At 48.2% G+C, this 14,170-nt stretch overlaps 1 pseudogene; it reads left to right on the top strand.

Annotated features, from left to right (window-relative positions):
• The first annotated feature begins 1,536 nt into the window (after positions 1-1,536).
• Positions 1,537-14,170, top strand: part of LOC133045502 (phosphatidate cytidylyltransferase, mitochondrial-like) — a 34,437-nt pseudogene continuing 21,803 nt past the window's right edge.

Raw genomic sequence — 14,170 nt, forward strand, 5'->3', positions numbered from 1 at the left:
ACCGATTATTACTGTCCTGTGGGTCCTTCCTTGGTAGAGTCTCCCTCCCGTCGTCTTCAGGATGAACTCCTTCCCATCCTTCTGGACCCGGCTCACCGGCCATCGCCGACGGTCTCCCTGGTCTCTGCGGTGCAGGCAGAACTGATGGGGGCTCCTCCTCCGGTCCTGCGGGGCCCTGGGCACCCAGCCTCGCCCCTGCATGGTCTAGGTCTAGCCCGGGTTTGCTCCTCCGTCTCCGCCATCCCCCTCGCCCCCACCGCCCCGAGTCCCTGCGAGGCCAGCCAGCACATTGCTCTCTCCAACGCTTGGCTGCTTCATCTGCGAAATGAAGGCATCACCTCCTCCCACAAGGCTGTAGAAGGAACGCAATGAAAAATGCATGTGAAACGCATCAACGGCATTTAGCCAAACCCAAATTTAGCTATTACTACTTCTGTTATCCTTGAGAGGCCGGGCTCATCAGGGGAGAAGGGAAGCATAGCTGAAAAGTCCCTGTCCAGGAATACATCCTGAATGACCTGGTGATGTGGAGCAAGTTTCTGTGTGTGTGTGTGTGTGTGGTTCTGTCACTCTGTTGTGTTCAACTGTTTGAGACCCCACGGACTGTAGCCCGCCAGGCTTCTCTGTCTGTGGAATTTTCTAGGCAAGAATGCTGGAGTGGGCTGCCATTTCCTTCTCCAGGGGATCTTCCTGACCCAGGGTTCAAACCCACATCTCCTGTGTCTCTTGCCTTGGCAGGCAGATTCTTTAACCACTGAACCACCAGGGAAGCCCCACAAGTTTCTTTAATTATTCAAGAAGAGGTGAGCTCTTACCTAGGATCCTATTTCCATCAGAAATTGCATTTCATGTGCCCCTTTGTGCGCCTAATCCATAAGGCAAAGGGGAAAAGACTCTTCCTCACCCTTAAAATTAAATACAAATATTAGAGAACCTTGGTGTGGGGTTTTTTTTGTTTGTTTTTTGTTTTTTTGTTTTTACCACTTACGAAGCACTTTCCTACCCATCATAGAATTTGGAGACGATTTTAATGGGAAGAAAGCACAGCCAAATCTTAACAGTCATAGTCTCTGGGTGGTGGGACTTGGGGTGATTTTAACCTTACTTGTGTTTCCCAAAGCTTCAAAAATCTTCTGCAGTTTCAGAGCTGAATAGAAACAATGGTTACATAATATTGTGAATGCAATAAATGCACTAAATTGTAAAGTGTACAATTTTACATTATGTGAATTTCACCTCATCCAAAAGATCTCCTGCAATGCTACACACGTGATTTCACAGTCATTTATGAAAATGAGCTTTGAGGCGAGAACCAGCAAGGACTTTTACGGCTCAAAGGCAGTTCAATCAGCAGTCACGCTCCCCCTCCCATGTCCAAGTCTAAATCCCAGGCGGCCAGCCTGCAGCGCGCTCCTCCGACCACCAGGGGGCTCTGCGGAAGCCTGGCGTCCCCACTCGCGGGAGGACGCCTGCTCTTGCTCTTGCGCCTTCGGAGCACGTGTGCACGCGGGGGGCGTGGCCCGCGTGGCCGCCTGAGCGGCGGGACTTCGCCCGCTCGGTTGTGTCCCGGTTACCTCCGGACTGACCGACTTTATGTCTGACAGACTTCGTGTCTGACTGACCTGCCGCCCCGAGTCCTTGCGGGCCCCCCTCTTCTCGCCCCCCAGCCCCAGCCCTCTTCCGTCCGGGCGGGTCCCCGGCTTCCATCTCCCACCCCGAGCGGGTTCCCTGTCCCGCCCGCCGTCCTCCGGGGGGCCCTGGGTGAGCCCCGGCCCCATGGCGCGGCAGGCGTTGCAGAGCTCGGGGGTGGCCTTCCGCAAGATCCTGTCTCACTTCCCCGAGGAGCTGAGCCTGGCTTTCGCCTACGGCTCGGGGGTGTACCGCCAGGCGGGGCCCAGCTCAGACCAGAAGGTGAGCCCGGGCCAGCCCCGCGCCGGGAACGTGCTTCCGAGGTCGCTTTGCCCTCGGTCCCTCCCCAGCCCTGGAGCTGCCGGGTCGCTCTGCGCATCCCCGTATCAACTCGCAAAGTCCTGATACAAACCCTGCGAAAAGGCTCTTAGCAGAGCGTCAGCGTGAGCTGCGCTTCGAAGGGAACTTAGGAGTCCGCTTGGGTCTAAGAGCGGGAGATGCAATTATGTGGAGGGAAGAGCTGGTGCCGGGACAAAACGGGAAAAAAAAAAAAAAATCTTGCCAGGTCCTCGTTCAGTGTTCTCGAGTTTTCTGGAAAACTTAAAAAAAAAAAAAAAAAAAAAAATACTGATAATCTGGGTTCCAGTTGCGGAGATTCAGATTTAATTGGTCTGGGATGATCCCGGGCTTTAGGAATTTAAAAAAAACTTCCCAGGTGATTCTGTCTCGCAGCCAAGCTGAGAGTTCCGTCTCTGGCAATGGGAGAAAATACAAAGTGATTCCCTGACTTTGGGAAGCTGATGGATGGATGGTAGGGTTTGGGCATTTGCAGTGACTTTAACAAATAGCAAGGGCTTCCCTGGTAGCTCAGCTGGTAAAGAATCTGCCTGCAATGCTGGAGACCCCGGTTTGATTCCTGGGTCGGGCAGATTCCCCTGGAGAAGGGATAGGCTTCCCACTCAAGTATTCTTGGGCTTCCCTGGTGGCTCAGACAGTAAAGAAATAGCTTGCAATGCCAGAGGCCTGGGTTCGATCTTTGGGTTGGGATCCCTTGGAGAAGGGAACAGGTACCCACTCCAGTATTCTGGCCTGGAGAGTTCCATGGACAGAGGAGCTGGCCAGGCTACAGTCCATGGCAGGTCACAAAGAGTCTGACACGACTGAGCAACTTTTCACTTGCGCTAACTAAATCTGAAACCTGTATGCAAGTCAAGAAGCAACAGTTGGAACTAAACATGGAACAATGAACTGATTCAAAATTGGGAAAGGAGTACATCTAGGCTGTATATTGTCACCCTGCTTATTTAACTTATATGCAGAGTACATCATGTGAAATGCCAGGCTGGATGAAGGACAAGCTGGAATCAAGATTGCTGGGAGAAATATCAATTACCTCACATATGCAGATGATGCCACCCTTATGGCAGAAGGCAAAGAGGAACTAAAGAGCCTCTTGATGAAGGTGAAATAGGAGGGTGAAAAGCTGACTTAAAACTCAGCATTCAGAAAAGGAAGATCATGGCATTCAGTCCCATCACTTCCTGGCAAATTGATGTAGAAACAATGAAAAGAGGGACAGGCTTTGTTTTCTTGGGTTCCGAAATCACTGCAGATGATGACTGCAGCCATGAAATTAAAAGACACTTGCTCCTTCAAAGAAAAGCTATGACCAGCCTACACAGCATATTAAAAAGCAGAGACATTACTTTGCCAACAAAGGTCTGTCTAGTCAAGGCTGTGGTTTCTCCAGTAGTCTATGGATGTAAGAGTTGGACTATAAAGAAAGCTGAGCGCTGAAGAATTGATGCTTTTGAACTGTGGTGTTGGAGAAGATTCTTGAGTCCCTTGGACTGCATGGAGATCAAAGCAGTTAATCCTAAAGAAAATCAATCCTGAATATTCATTGGAAGGACTGATGCTGAAGCTGAAGCTCCAATACTTTGACCATCTGATGTGAAGAACTGACTCATTGGAAAAGCCCCTGATGCTGGGAAAGATGGAAGGCGGAAGAAGGAGGGGATGACAGAGAATGAGATGGTTGGATGGCATCACCGACTCAGTGGACATGAGTTTGAGCAAACTCCAGGAGTTGGTGATGGACAGGGAAGCTTGGCGTGCTGCAGTCCATGGGGTCACAAAGAGTTGGACATGACTGAACGACTGAACTGATTGAACTAACAGGGAGAGTTAGTGGGTGAGTGGTATATTTGCTCTGACCCAGGACATTTACCAAGTCTGTTCTGGGCAAGGCATTGTTATTCTTTAAAGTTGGCTGAGCATAACAGCAGTGAGGGTACAGTTTTCCTTGTGATTGCAGATTTTTTTTTTTCCCTGCAAATGGGGGAAAACAAGTTTGCTTCCAAGATGGAGTCAAAATTTAAGACATCGAAGATGGCAGACAAATATTTTCTGTTTAGTGAGGCTTGTGATTGACTTTGGCAAGGCTTTTGAGCTCTTGCTGAGTTAAGGTAAAAGGAGCAGGAGTCTAAATAGAGATGTTTTCTGTATGTGCAGCTCATGTTCTGGACTGGGTTTTTGTTTTTTTTTTAATAAAGGAAATGGTCACGTGCTGTCTGCACTAGGGCCTCATGGCTTTGGACACCTTGCTGTAATCTTTCAGTTAATCTTTGCGTGTTCGCTTCCTGGTGAGGCCATCTATACCATGCCTTGAATTTGCTGTTTACCACCTATACCAGTATTTAAGTAACGTGCTCATTTGTATTCTATCATGCTCAGCTGCTCAATCTTTTCCAGCTCTTTGCAACCCCATGGACTGTAGCCCACCTGGCTCCTCTGTTTATGGAATTCTCCAGGCAAGAATGTGGAGTGGGTTGCCATTTCTTCCTCCAGGGGATCTTCTTGACCTAGAGATTGAACCCTCAGTTCCGTGTCTCCTGCATTGGCAGGCGGATTCTTTACCACTGAGCCACCTGGGAAGTCCCCTAATTTAAGTAGTACTTTTCTTTAAATTGACAACATATGGGAAATGATACATTTGGGGCACATAGTAAATTATAGATTATAATAGGTTATTTTTTTTCCAACATACGTTAACATGAAAAGTTTTAAAAACATGTCCACTCAAATTCTTAACTATCACCACTAGTTTGTAGGGAACTCAGAGCATCCTGATTCTATAGTCACCCCTTCATTTTCCTGTGAAGATTTTCCTTTGAGCAGACCTGGAATTCCCTCCAAGAAAAGGTGTTTCCTTTTCCCTCACCCTCGTTCCCTGCAAGTTCACAAATAGATTCCAGCACCTGAGTCTGTCCCGGATGAGTCCCTGCCTCGGTGCCCTGGTTACTGACAGGCAGCCTCGTGTGAGGTGGTGCATCCTTTAGCCCACCCTCCCTTTCTGCTGCAGGAACATTTCTTACCACGGCAGCCAGCGTCTCTCTTTGGTCCCATCTCCCACCACTCTATACCTGCATCCCATCCCAGCCCTACTAACCTAAGCACAGCACCCAGAACTTGCCCAGTCTCCTCAAGAGCATTTTCATCCAACAGGACTCCCCCGATCCACTTCCTCAGGCTTCTCCTAACACTTCACCAAATCTGCTTAACTCGTGCATTCTGGAAGACTCAGACTTACCAGAGTCTTGAAAAGTGTCATCTTATAGGAAAATTCCTCCTTCCTCTGTGACCCCATTCTGAGTGAAATTCGTCTAACAAGTCCTTTCATTAATAATCTGTCTATTCTCCCCAGGTGACTTTGAACTCTTTACCTCTATCCCAGGACCTCTCAGAGCTCCTCATAGACGATCAGGGAGAGGTTGGCTAATGGGTGAAGTTAAAATAAGATTTCCCTTTGCATAATGCTTTATAGAGCTTGTCCACATGGTGTTATCTCATCTGGAAGAAAAGTGGAACACATTTAACTAGATTTAGGTGGAAGACAGTGTGGCAAAGTGGTCTAGCCCAGAATTTGGAACCAGACTGTTTCTGTCAGAGCTTACTCTGTGCCGTGGTTTCCTTTCCTGTAGAGATGGGATAATAATGGTATCTAGCTTGTAGGATTGTTTTGAGAATAAAAAGAGTTACTGTATGTATGATACAGAATATATTTAAAAGAAGATTACTTCAGTCAGCATTACTGTTATGTGAGTTGACAAAAAGAAGCTCAACTTGGTTCCAGAGGTTTGCTTGAGTTTCTGACCCTGAGTGTGCTGTTAATCACAGCAGCATTGAGTCTTAGAGTCATTGAGTCTTGAGTCTTTCAACTCTGTCTCGCCATCTTTCTAGGAATTAAAACTAAAAATCCTCTTTTATTCACCTCCCAGAATGCCATGTTGAACTTCGTGTTCACAATTGAGACCCTGTTGCGTGACATTCAAAGATCCTAAGGAAAAATTGGAACCATTACTCTTTCTTTAAAGTATCGGGCTGGTAAAGAATCTGCCTGCAGTGCAGGAGACCCCAGTTCGATTCCTGGGTCAGAGAGATCCCCTGGAGAAGGGATAGGCTACCCTCTCCAGTATTCTTGGGCTTCCCTTGTGGCTCAGCTGGTAAAGAATCCGCCTGCAGTGTGGGAGACCTGGGTTCAGAAGATCCCCTGAAAAAAAAAAAAAGATCCCCTGGACAAGGGAAAGGCTACCCACTCCAGTATTCTGGCCTGGAGAATTCCATGGACTGTATAGTCCATGGGTCACAAAGAGGCGGATACGACTGAGTGACTTAAAAAAAAAAAAAAAGTATTGAGACCCAGGATTATCACTGCTGTCCAGAATGACCATGGCACCAGTGATCATGTGTGACGGGAGGGTGAGTGACTCGGGCCTCTGTCTTAACTTCGGTGGCTATTAACCTTTCTTCTTAGAATCCCAGCTAAATATGTATGTTCTTACAGTCAGGAACTGTTCACACTTTTGCCAGATGAACATGATGAATGTGACTGTGTTTTATTTGTTGCCTTTGGCCAAGTGATTTTTGGCTGGGAAAGATAGGGAGCGGCAGAGGATGAGATGGTTAGACCACATCACCGACTCGATGGACATGAGTTTGACTCCGGAGTCAAATTTTGGGAGCTGGTAAAGGACAGGGAAGCCTGATGTGCTGCAGTCCATGGGGTCACAAAGAGTCGGACACGGCTTAGTGTGTCCGACTGAACAGCAGCAACAAATGTTTCTTGGTCTCGAGTTTTAGCGTGCCTCAACAACACCCGGAGTGCCTGTCGGGCGCACAGATGGTGGATCCCACCCCCAGAGTTCCTGAATCAGTAGGCCTGGGATAGGGTTTGAGGGTTTGCACTTTTTACACATTGAGAGGTGATTGTCCTGTAACACTGTGCTAGTTTTAGGTGTGTAGCGTAACGATTGATCTTACCGCGGGTCGATTACCACAGTAAGTCTAGTTAACATCCATCACCATACATAATTAGTTTTCTTTTTCTGGTGATGAGAACTTTTAAGGTTTACTCTCTCAGCAGCAAGGATTTGCATTTCTTTTTTAAAAATTTATTTATTTTTAATTGGAGGATAATTGCTTTACACTAGTGTGTTGGATTCTGCCATACATCAGCATGAATTAGCCAGAGGTATACATGTCCCCTCCATCTTGAACATACCTCCCACCCCATCCCACCCCCTAAGCTGTCGCCGAGCATCAGGTGAGCTCCCTGTGTTGTACAGACCCGTTATTTGTCTCTTGTACACACGGTGGTGTATATTTCAGTGCTTCTCTCTCCCTTTGTCCCGCCTTCTCCTGCCCCCTGGATTTGCATTTCTAACGAGCTTTCAGATGATGCTGATGCTGCCCGTCTGGAACACACCTTGAGAACCACTGGTTTGGTCAGTGGGAGGAACGGGCAGACCATTTTGGATCAGGGTGGAAGTTTATCTTGTCTGTACGGAGAGGCGCACACGCCCAGGGAGAAGTTGGAAGTGAAGAGGGGTCGTAGGTCATTGGGAGCATGGGTGCCTGGTGGGGGGATCCCCTCAGTACCCTTGGTTGGGTGGAATTTGATGACGGGCATTGGAGGGCAGGTGAGCACCCCAGATCCCGGCGGAGGGCTGTCTGACTGCGGGGACCCTGCCCAGTGGTCATTCTGATGAGGGGTCCAGGCTCTAAGAGGACGGCCAGGAACCCAGCATGACCCCAGTGTGAGAGGACCAGTGGGAGCTGAGTCAGGGGCCTCCTAGAGTCGGCCGGGTGGAGGGTGTCGGCCACGCCTGCGCTGCGCCAGGCTCCCGACGGCTCAGGGCCGTCACTCTTCTGCAGGCAGACGAGTCGCCTGAGGATCTTGTTGGCACGCAGATTCTGATTCACTTGGTCTGTGACGCTGATGCTGCTGGGCGGTGGACCACACTTTGAAAGGCAGGAGGCTGGAGTACTGACCTGAGAAGGATTTTGCAGGCCTCTCTGAGCGAGGCAGGGATGAGCACTGAGGGTGATGTCTGCATTGCCTTTGGGCCGGGCGTTTACTTTTCTGGTTGCCGTCCATCCTGCCTCCTGTCTGTTAGGCGCCTGCAGCAAGAAGGGCTCTGCGCTGTGGTGGCCGGAGTGGGGGGAAGGCGGTCACTCAGCCCAGCCCCGCACATCCGCACTAGTCATGGAGCTCGGAGCTCTGTGCTTTCTCCAGGGTTAATGTTATGCTGAGCCGACCTCTAATTAGTAGTTTCAAACACCATTGCAGGCTCCAGTAACCAAATGTTTGGGCATAATTGTGTGTCAAAGGGACTGTACTTTTTAATTAAAATTCTTTAGCTACTTTTTAGATATTTGCAGCCTGCAAAGGCTGCTTAGATACTGAAGTTCAGTGAAGTGAGTCTGAAGATATCTGTTGAAACAAATGGAATTTTGTAACCTAGAACAACTGCATTCAGGGTTTGTGCAAATTACTACTGAAATGAGCTTGACCAGAATTCCATGTGTTCAGAGCTGATAAAGAGGTTTTATGTTTGCATGTTGCACTGTAGTTACAGAAGTCAATGGTGAAAGAGAAATTCACCATGTCAAGGATGTCAGTGAAAACTTTGAGGAAAATTTCTCATTCTCTGCGATGAAACAAACACTGGAAGCCCAGCCTGAAATTCAGGGACCTGGTTTAGCTCTGCTCCTCCGGGCGCCACCTCGGGCATATCGTTTATTCTCTCTGAGCATCAGGTTTCTTATTTCTCACGTGAGGAGAATGAACTGTACCACGTGTCTGTCGGGACCAGTGTTTTTATTGATATTTCCAGTCCATTGAGGACCAAGACCAGACAGCCTATAAGAGCCATTCTGCCTCTGACATCACAAGTGCCAGAGTTAAAACTGTGGTCATTGCACCATGAATACCTTAGGCAACAGACAGTCTTGGAAACTAACCCTTTGCAAAAGATTTTGTGGAGATGTGTTTTTACAAGGTAGGCAGTTTTTTGAGTGGCTTTGGAAATCAAGCTTCTGCCCTGGTCAGAAATTTAGTTCTTTATATTTTGCACTTGCACAAGGGTCAGGATGGTATTTTGCTCTTTTTCATGCACATTTCTTTTCTTTTCCAGCTTATCAAATATGGAGTTATTAGCACCAGTGTTTTGATTGAAGATCTTCTCAACTGGAATAACTTATACATTGCTGGTTGACTCCAAAAACCGGTGAGTGAGTGTTCTGTTAGGGATGGTTCTCGTCTCCGGACCATGCTTCTGGGATGCTCCCTGCTTTGAGTTTCTGCAGATGTTTGCGGTAATTCCACACTCAGCCAAGTGCTCCAAGGCTTAATTCAGGGCCATTAAGTCCTTATAATTGTGAGGGAGGAGGCAATATGGAATTAAGTAGCTTACGTACCGTATGAAGCTTTGTGTGTTATAAATATTCCATTAAAAAAAATAAGGATAAAAGGTAAAAGGTAGAATTCAGGTTTTTCAGTTCAGTTCAGTTGCTCAGCCGTGTCTGACTCCTTGCGACCCCATGGACTGCAGCACACCAGACTTCCCTGTCTATCACCAACTCTTGGAGCTTGCTCAAACTCATGTCCATCAAGTCGGTAATGCCATCCGACCATCTCATCTTCTGTCTTCCCCTTCTCCTCCTACCTTCAGTCTTTCTTCAATCAGATTCTTAAGCCTGATTTATAAAATAGTTAAGTTTTCTAATATTGTTATTCACAATTAATTAAAAAAAAAAACAGAAGAAACTATCCTTTGGGATGTACATCACTCCCGTCTTTCCTTGCTATCTAATACAGTTTTAATTTGGAGTTTCTCATACTATATGTGTCTTTTATGTGTCATCTGAATTTTGCCAGAAATTATCCTTGTTTGATAAATAAAAGGCAGTTTAAACCCTACTTTCTGGAACATGAGAAGAGTTTGGTTACAGCACTGAGTGGTTTAGAGACAGTGGCTACGTTTCAGATACATGAGTGTCCTCAGTAGGGAGCTCTAGACGCACTGCTTGTTTAGAAAATCCGTCAGGAGCAGCACGATGGTCTACAGTCGTGTCAGGAGCGCACACTGGCACAACCACACAGAGAGCACCTTGGCCGTTCGGGCTCCGAGCACATGCCTTAGGGCAGTGGGGCTCCCGCGCGGTCCCTGGAGCGGCGTCAGCGTTACCTGGGAGCCTGGCAGAAATGTACCCAGGCCTGCTGAGCCAGAATCTCTGGGGATGGGCCTGATACTGGGTGTTTTAACAAGCCCGCAGGAGACTCTGATCTCACTGAAGGGGAGAAGCCCGGCTCAGAGAAACACGTGCACTGTGCACCAAGAGACACGCGGGGAAGCTGCCTTCAGCTGTGGGTTCGGATGCGGGCTCTCACTTAATCTTCCCAGCAGCCTCAGAAGCCTGGTTCAGTTATTAACCCCGTCACAGAGGTAGTAAGAGACAGAGATGGGACTTGGGCTCATCCTGTTGACTGCAGTGCAGTCTTTACAACCAGCCAAACACACCGGAGCAGTTAGTATCTTGATGGGAGGGGAACGTCAAAGATGGTAGCTCCTACTAGCTAGTTTTCCCTTCTTCTTCCTTAGTCAGGTTCAAAATCAGTTCAAAATGGAGCATGGCCTGCCCAGGTTAGATAAGAACAGAGATGAGTTCTGAATAAAGAAGTAAAATGCCTTTGTCCACTGTAAAATTAAGTGAAGAACAAAGAGATTAAAAAATAAAAGTCTCAATTTCTCAAAGGTCATTTATTCCATTTTGTACTAACTTTTTCAAAATTCATGTGGAGTTTCCTCACTTAAGAAAAATGTTTATTTTGTTTTCTTTCCTATGTCATGAGTTGTCTGGTTTGGGCTTAAAACAGGAGTCTCCAGAATTGCTTATTAGATTAGTAACTATTTCATGTCAACTGGCCTAATGATGCAGCATCTTCAGGGCTGAGGGTGTAGGACAGTTCCATTGCACGTAGTAACACCCAGGTTGGGCCGTGCTCCACTTCAGGACATCTTCCTCTGAACGTCCTGCTTTTCCAGGTGAAGATCGTGGCGATGAATGAGGACGTGGCTCTGCGCTCAGCCCTGGATCAAAACCTGAAGAGCGCTGTGACTGCGGCTTTCCTCATGCTCCCGGAAAGCTTTTCTGAGGAAGACCTGTTTACAGAGATCGCCGGGCTCTCCTACTCAGGTTGATAGGCTTCACGCTGCGCTTCCTCCAGAAGGAGATTCACTGCGGGGAGACCAGGCAGGCCCGACCCCCGCCCCTCACTGGCAACTGAGGTTCCGGTCCCAGCACCTCTGTCAGGGTCTCTGCAGGAACCCGGCGATCTGCCTCCTTCCCCAGGGTCTCTTCCTTTTCACATCTCTACATAGGGTAACCCCTCTATTGTTGTTATTGTTCATTTTTATTTTGAAACAGTTTCAGAGTACAGGTAAGTTTCAGTAATCATCCAGGAAGCTACCATATATGCCCTGTCCCCAGAAACATCTCACCACACTTCTTTTATCATTCTGTCTGTATCAGTGATGTTCAGAAGTTGGCAGCAGATCCCCTGGAGAGCCTGTCAGAACAGACAAGACCGCCGATTTGGGAGGTCTGGGGCGGGTCCCCAAAGTCTGTGTTTCTCTCCCGTTCCTGGTGATGCTGATGCTCCTCCAGGGAGCCCACTTTGAGAACCACTGTTCCCTCTCTGCGTGTAAATACACCGTATGATGTATGTTCTTCTGAGCTGTTGGGGAGCAGGGCACACGTGTCACGTCCCGTTTAGGCCCATTGCTTCAGTATGTGTTTCCTGAGAACAGGGCATCCTCTCACAGAACCACAGTGCAGGCACCAAATAACAGCGATACATCACTTCTATCAAACTGATGATTTTCACTTCTAATGTTGTCGGTTGTCCCAATAATGCCCTTTCTAATATTTTACCCTCAAGTACATGATCCCATCAGGGATTGCATAATGTATTTAGATGCCATCTCTTTTATCTTTTAATATGTAACGTTTCCTCAGCCTTTCTTTGTCTCGTACGACACTCACATATTTGCAGTCTGCAGACCAGTGATGTTGGTGCCCTGATAAGCAGTGTTTTCTCCCATCTAAACAAACTAGGGGGGAGACATCTGAAGATCAGGCCAGTGTCCTGCTTCTTAGCAAACTTTCCCTCCAAGGGTGAGTTTCCACTGGCGATTCTTGCTGGAATAGTCTTTACTGTGATGCGTGCAAAGTGGTGACTTGACCGCTCCACCTTTCCTCGTATTAAGGAAACCTTTCTCCCTCCTCCTCCATTCATCTATTAATTTATCTAAATACTAACTTCCTTTCCCCTTAAGACAGCTGTGCTCCTCAGAGGTATCGGGGAGGGGGAGGCCGAGAGGGCAGAGCCGGGCCCCTCACCGTAGCCTCAGCCCAAGAGTCCCCCAGAGATCTGTTTAACGTGTTAAGGATTTGTGCATAACTCCATTTTCAGAAAAGTAGTCTGTCTTTTAAACCATAGTTTGAAAACCACTATCCTAAATATCCCTCTTTCCCAGCTTTTAAGTATGAGTCAGAGAACTCTATGCTCAAATACTGCAGAAGCAGCTAACTCATCCTCTGAATCCCTGCACAGATAAGACTGCATGGAGACGCTGTGCTCACAGAGACACGAAGGATCTCGCTCTTCAGTCTTGTTCCCAAAATGTGTGTGCTGTGAGCCCGGCTGTCATGGCAGCGTGGGTGAGAAGGCAGGTGAAGTCGCCTTGGTCTTGGTTGCTTCCAGCATCTCACGGCAGCCTCCCTGCCTGTCAGCAAAGGCCAAGGGGCCAGCATGGTGGGGCTGCATCCGGGAGGCACGTGTGGGGACGGGGCCTCTGTCTGGGTACCTCCCCCACCCCGCTCCCCTGTGAGGAAAGGTGGGCCTGAACCTTTGGTTGACTTTGTGGGAGAAGATGCAGAGCGTCCTCTGCTCTGACCGCGGCGTCAGCCTCCGCTTAGTGTCAGGCGGACGCCAGGCCGCTGTTGCTGTTCAGTTGCTCAATCGTGTCCGACTCTCTGTGGCCCCAGGGACTGCGGCACGCCAGGCTCCTCTGTCCTTCCCCATCTCCCGGAGCTTGCGCAAACTCACGTCCATCGAGTCGGTGATGCCATCCAACCATCTCATCCTTTTGTCGCCCCCTTCTTCTGCCTTCAGTCTTTCCCAGCATCAGGGTCTTTTCCAGTAAGTCAGCTCTTCTCATCAAGTGGCCATAGTATTGGAATTTCAGCTTTAGCATCAGTCCATCCAGTGAATATTCAGGACTGATTTCCTTTAGGATTGACTGGTTTGATCTCCTTGCAGTCCAAGGGACTCTCAAGAGTCTTCTCCAACACCACAGTTCGAAAGCATCAGTTCTTCGGTGCTCAGCCTTCTTTATGGTCCAACTCTCACATCCATACATGACTACTAGAAAAAACCATAGCTTTGACTAGAGGGACCTTTGCTGGCAAAATGATGTCTCTGCTTTTTAATGTGCTGTCTAGGTTCATCATAGCTTTCGTTCCAAGGAGCAGACTCTTTTAATTTCATGACACTAGGAGTTCTCCGTAAATTCCAAACATTGACTGAAGACATTTACTTACAGACTTTAAGCAAGCATTCAAGCTGCTCTCTATCTTGAGCTGATTTTTGTTCCGCCTCCTGAAAGGACCATGTCACATACTCCTGGTTTCTCCTGTTGTTCAGTAAACACTTGCTGACTCACAGCAGTATCATCCTCTCTTCCGCTTCTTCTAGAATGTTCCTTAGGAGCTGCTGTATAGCGATGCTGTTCCATAATCAGTAGGTCAGTGAGTAGGTAGGTGGGTGGATGCGTGGGTAGGTGGATGGAGCATTATTCCTTTATTCCGTCACAGAATCCTCTTAGTGCAGCCCTGTCCGTTCAGCAAACGTGTGTGTGTCCTGTGTCTCCCTAGGCCACACACTGCACTAGGCCGGGCGTCCGCTCACAAGCGAGATACAAATGAAACTCCTCATGGAGGTCATGTTCTTTCAGGGAGAGACAGACAGTAAAGCAGCAGTGGGCGGTTTCAGACAGTGGTGAGTGCCATGAGGAGAAGAAAATGCTTCAGGTTGAGGGTGGGCTGTTTCTCAGGGGGTGGTTCAGGAAGGCCCTCTGAGGCAGGGAACGGTGTCTACGAGCCGGCCCGGGGCTGCTGGGGAAGAAATGACCGA

The sequence above is a fragment of the Dama dama genome, chromosome 24, assembly GCF_033118175.1.
Source record: "Dama dama isolate Ldn47 chromosome 24, ASM3311817v1, whole genome shotgun sequence".
NCBI classification, from domain to species: Eukaryota; Metazoa; Chordata; class Mammalia; order Artiodactyla; family Cervidae; genus Dama; species Dama dama.